This window comes from Colobus angolensis, unplaced genomic scaffold, assembly GCF_000951035.1.
Source record: "Colobus angolensis palliatus isolate OR3802 unplaced genomic scaffold, Cang.pa_1.0 Scaffold109, whole genome shotgun sequence".
Classification (NCBI taxonomy): domain Eukaryota; kingdom Metazoa; phylum Chordata; class Mammalia; order Primates; family Cercopithecidae; genus Colobus; species Colobus angolensis.
The window spans coordinates 3,210,917-3,217,038 of record NW_012111919.1 but is presented as its reverse complement, the minus strand read 5'-3'; the positions used below and the strand labels follow the sequence as shown (position 1 = coordinate 3,217,038).

General features: G+C 36.6%; 1 protein-coding gene across 1 annotated transcript in view; it reads right to left on the bottom strand.

The window, feature by feature from the left end:
* Nucleotides 1-6,122, bottom strand: part of TDRD15 (tudor domain containing 15) — a 26,016-nt gene that overhangs the window by 8,560 nt on the left and 11,334 nt on the right. The window contains 1 exon segment of the mRNA XM_011950683.1: nt 124-209. The gene's annotated coding sequence lies outside the window, so the exon portion shown is untranslated.

Here is a 6,122-nt window from a genome sequence, read left to right as displayed (position 1 = left end):
TATTTAACACAATGAACAAATATATTATTTTAAAGACATAATTTAAATCAAGATGTTCTAGATCCAACCCCTACTCAAATATAACAATCCTTAGAAGACTACTACATCACAGAAAGTACTTACACTGTATACACAGGATTCAGATATCAGTACTCAATTAATTGTGTGAAATTTGGCAAACTATTTTTCCTTAGAATCAGACTCTAAATCTGTAAAATGAAAAGTTTAATTAAATTAGGGTTTTTCAAATCATTTTTCTGCAGCCGAAATCTTAAACAAATGTAAAACGCAAAAGATATTTTTTGCAAAAATCAAAATACCTATAAAGTGGATTCATTAGTGTTCTAACAATTTCATACGTTTATAAAATTTAATTGTGAAGTCAGTAAATGAAACTAATAAAGTTATTCTATTAAACACAAGCCAATAGCAGCCTCATCATATAATATGACTTACGATGTCTGATAGCACAGTATCGGGAAAATCAGGCTCACAAATATGGAACCGTCTACCTGCTTCCAAAATTATACATGATCCAACACAGACAGAGCAAACAAAAATACGGGAGAGCCACAACTTAAATAATCAATGAGTTAATCTAATGGCACTAACTAGTGCTCTTCTCTGCTTTTAAATTTAGTATATAATATTTGAATGTGTTGATTAAAAATTATATTTAAAAAATCAAATTGAAATCCAAAGTTCCCAAACACCTGAATTAAATCTAAATAAAAAATATACAGCATCACAGTTCCCCTGAGGTTTGAGGAAAATATAATCTGCAAACACTATTAAAATTGATAGGGAAAACCCTTTCTATACTAAAATTTCCTTATTCTATAGAACATATATTATAGATAATGGCACTCATTGAAGTTTCTCTTCTATAAATTAACATCAAACAACTCTAGACCAGTAGAGTCCACTAGAAACACAATTAAGCCATATATATAAAGTAATCCAGTAACACCATTAAAAAGTAATTAAAAAGAGAAATCTATTTTAACTCAATATACCCAAACCACTATCATTTCAACATGTAATCAACACAAATTATGATATTGATTTCATTTTAATACTAAGTCTTCAAACTTGGTGTACATTTTACATTTAGCGTACATCTCAATTTGGACTAACCACATATCAAATGCTCAATAGCTATATGTGGTTAGTGACTACAGTATTTCAAAGTACAGGTCTAGAACTATGATACAATTTTAAGTTTTAAATATAAATTTTGTCAAAAATCTTAAAGCAGGTAAAATAATAGTTCCTTGTATTAATAACTCCTTATAATGCTTTAAATTTTTTAAAGGTTTTTAGTATACCAGTTTAACTGATCTTCACAATAAGATTCTTCATTTTTCAGACCACAGAACTGAAGATCAATTGAAACCAAAATTGATCAAAATTGAAATCTAAAAAGAGATTCAGGTTTCTGAATAGGTTTTCTGATTATCAGTCCAGTGCACTATGTATATTATTTCCACTGCTTTACACTGTTGTTTCAACTAAACTACATAATCACGGACAAGAACCAAAATAAAAATGAAAGATGCAAATACAAAAAAAAAAAAAAAAAAACACCCACACAAACAAACAAGCAAAGCACCATTCTGGGACAGAATCTGCTTATTAAGTCTTCCTTTTTCAAAATTTAAGATCATTCTGCTCAAACTTTGGCCAGTATTCTGGCAAGGTTACTATGTTCCAAAAGACTGATTCAAGTTGAAGCATCTGTGCTTTGGTTTTCCTCCTCCCGTCGTTTCCATATATTCAGAATGGTTTCTAGATTCACCTTGTTAATGACACTGATGTGATGAAAATAAAACTGGGTATACTATTTGAGTATGCATATTTCAAAATCAGGGCTTAATTTTTTTTCACATTCTTTACTGAAGTTTACAACCAGGAGTAATTTTTTCCCCAAGGGAACATTTGGGGGCATCTGGAAATACATTTAGTTGTCTTAACTGAGGTAGAAAGTGAGTGCTACCAGTCTCTAGTGGGTAGAAGCCAGAGATGCCACTGAATATGCTATAATGCACAGTGGAGCACATTCTTCCACAAACAAAGAATTATTCAGCCCAATATGTCAACAGTTCTGAACTTGAGAAACTGCTTTAATGAGAGCAAAAATAAACACCAGGTAGATAAAAGAACTAATTTACTGAAACTATCTAAAAGAATTAGAAGAAAATACAAGAGTATTTTTCTAATCTTACTAAGGGAGACATCTTTTAGGAGACAAAACCCAAAGGCCATATGATTTTTAACATATATTAATTTTGTTAATTATAGGCAAAAAATGAAGTTGTAAACAACATTGAAATCAATTTAATTTACTGCATGAAGGATTTTCTCAAGACAAATATCTTCATCATCTATGACTCCACTATCATTCCACTCACAATCCACCAGGAAATTCTACTGGGTTCATCTCCAGAGCATATAAAAATCTGACACTTGCAATCCTGCTGCCACAATCCTGGTCTAAACTACCTTCCTCTGTCATCTGTGATACTACCTTCCTCACTAGTCTTTTAGCCTTAACTCCACCCTATCCCAACCTGTGAATATTCTTAGCATTGTAACCAGACTGATATTTTTAAAATATAAGATACAATATGCTGAGAGAGAAAAAAAAATCAGTGACTTCTAATTTCACTGAGTGAAAATTAAAGCCATCAAAATGGCTTCATGAAGTCCGAAAGGGCTAACCATCACCACCACCACCACCACCACCACCAACACCAAAACCTCCCATGTTTTCTCTTACCTTATTTCCTATTACACTTCCCTCACTTATTACACTGAAGCTACAATGCCTCCCTTGCCATTCCACGAATCTTTTCACCTCTGGGCTTAGGGCTTAACTGCTGTCAGAGCACAGCTTGCTTCCTCACTTCCTTCAAGTTTTGGTCAGAAGATCCCCTCTAGGTGAAGCATTCCCTGACTATTCTAATTAAAACTGTAACCTCCCACAAACTTAACAGTCCCTAGCCCCTCCCTACCCTCTCTATCAAAAGCAACAAAAAAGTTCTATTAAACTAGTGGTTCTCAAACCTTTGTTCTCAGGATACATTTATAGTCCTACAAATCACTGAAGATCTCAGAGAGTTTTCATTTATGTGATTTGTATCTACCAACATTTATCATTTTAGAAAGAAAAATAGAAATTTTAAATATATTTAATTCATTTAAAAATACTAAACCCACTAAAAACATAGATATTTTCATGAGAGATGGTTACATTTCCTAAAATCAAAAAAAAATAGTGAAAAGTGACATGGTTTTATAATTTTTACAAATCTCTTTAACGTCTGCTTAATAGAAATTAAGCTGGATTCTCATATCTGCTTCTACATTCAATGTGTTGCAATAGGCTATTCTGGGTGAAGGATGTGAAGAAAATCTAGCTATACAGACATGTAGTTGGAAAAGGGAGGAGAACATTAAAAGCTTTTTCATATAACTGAAGACATTCTTCTTTGATATGCACAACAACTCAATGAGTAGTAGTCTCTTCGAAGTTAGTTTACAGTGTGGAATATAAAATCATAAGGGAACTTTTTGTATTGTTAACTTAAAAATCTACTGGCCTACGTATCTTGTACTTTGAAATATTTAAATATGCATGATTTTATAAGATATCACATGGGTTAATTTGAAAATATTGGTTAGATGTACAGATCTTCCATATGTCAACATACTACATTACCCAACATTTCCAAATAAAACTGACTGGTATCACCAGCAATCTCATCAGAAAGGTCATCAAATCTAGGGATACCATCAAACTCAGAATGGCAGACATAACTTTCCTGACTTTTCTAATTTTTGCTTTAAAACTTAGATTTTATCATTGACAAATACTGTCAGTTGTTTTCCTCCAAGTGAGGAGCTTGCTTCGATGTGCCAAGTACGCAAATCTGACTCAGTTTGCCACATTGGTTTGCAACCCAAATAGTTACATCAAATGCTTTTCCTAGAGTCGATCTGCACAGTTCAGTATCAACAGATGTGCTTTTATGAGTACCTCCCATTTCATCACATGGAATACTAAAAAGACATATTTTCAAGGATCATGCTTCAATATCATTCATTTTTACTGCTAGATCAAGGACATTTTAAAATGAAAACTGCCACCTTTTTTATTGCAAGTGTTTGGTAGTAAATAATAAAATGACTACCAATAGTTTGGTGCCATTGCCTTGATTCACAGCAAGGTGCCAGCAGTTTTACCCACCATTGCTTTTGCACCATGAGTGTCAACATTAACACACTGAAAAAGGTAAACATTTACAAGATGCCAAGTTTATTCATGGGGAAATAATAATATTTTCAAAAAATGGTCCTGAAAAAAAATGGATACCCACATGTAAAAGAATGAAGTCAGATCCCGACCTCACACAATATACATGAGATGTTCTCAGACTCACAATGGTTTGACTTAAGATTTTTCAGGTTTACAGGGAATTTTGGGGGACATAACCCCATAGAAATCTAAGAGCTCCTTGCAACTTAAAAAGGAGGTACAGTTTCTACTGAATGTGTATTGCTTCCACACTATCGTGAAATTGAAAATCCTAAATTGAACCATGGTAAGTCAGGGACCATCTCTTTTGTTGCCAGCATTAAATGCATCTTCAACTTACAGTATATTCAATTTCAAATGAGTTTATCAAGATGTAATCTCGGCTGGGCATGGTGGCTCACGCCTGTAATCCCAGCACTTTGGGAGGCCGAGGCGGGCGGATCACGAGGTCAGGAGATCAAGACCATCCTGGCTAATATGGTGAAACCCCATCTCTACCAAAAATACAAAAAATTAGCTGGGCGCGGTGGAGGGTGCCTGTTGTCCCAGCTACTTGGGAGGCTGAGAGGCAGGAGGCAGGAGAATGGCGTGAACCCAGGAGGCGGAGCTTGCAGTGAGTTGAGATCACGGCATTGCACTCCAGCCTGGGCAAAAGAGTAAGCGAGACTCCGTCTCAAAAAAAAAAAAGATGTAATCTCATTGCAAGTTGAGGAGCATCTGCACAAAAAGCTACTGAAAATGGATAAAAAAAAAACCTATGGATAAGAACTACAGCTGTCAGTGCCTTAAAAAAATTGAAATAAATCTTCATGACTATTATGGTTTAAATGTTTGTCCCCTCCAAAACTCACATTGCAACTTAATCACTGAGATGCGGGACATTTGATAGGGGTGAATAGGTCAGGAGTGTACTGTCCTTATAAATGAATTAATCCATTCATGGGTTAACGGGTTATCAGGGAGTGGGATTGGTGGCTTTATAAGAGGAGGAAGAAAGACTTGAACTAGCATGCTCACCCCCCGTCCACGTGATGCCCTGTACCACCTCAGGACCTGCAGAATCCCCACTAGCAAGAAGGCTCTCACCAGATGGGGCCACTTGACCTTGGACTTCTCAGCCTCCATAATTGTAAGAAATAAATTCCTTTTCTTTATATATTACCCAGTTTCAGGTATTGCTATAAGGAACAGAAAACATATCAACACAATAACCTAATTAGGCAATGGCTTCTTAAATATGGTTCCAAAAGCACAAGTGACAAAAGATTTACAAAAAGATCAATTGAAGGAGGGGCGGAGCAAGATGGCCGAGTAGGAACAGCTCCAGTCTCCAACTCCTGACGCGAGCGACACAGAAGACCGGTGATTTCTGCACTTTCAACTGAGGTACTGGGGTCATCTCACTGGGGAGTGTCGGACAATCGGTGCTGGTCAGCTGCTGCAGCCCGACCAGCGAGAGCTGAAGCAGGGCGAGGCATTGCCTCACCTGGGAAGCGCAAGGGGGAAGGGAATCCCTTTTCCTAGCCAGGCGAACTGAGACACACAACACCTGGAAAATCGGGTAATTCCCACCCCAATACTGCGCTTCAAGCAAACGGGCACACCAGGAGAATATATCCCTCACCTGGCCCAGAGGGTCCCACAGCCACGGAGCCTCCCTCATTGTTAGCACAGCAGTCTGCAATCTAACCAAAAGGCAGCAGTGAGGCTAGGGGAGGGGCGCCCGCCATTGCTGAGGCTTAAGTAGGTAAACAAAGCTGCTGGGAAGCTCGAACTGGGTGGAGCTCACAGCAGCTCAAGGAAA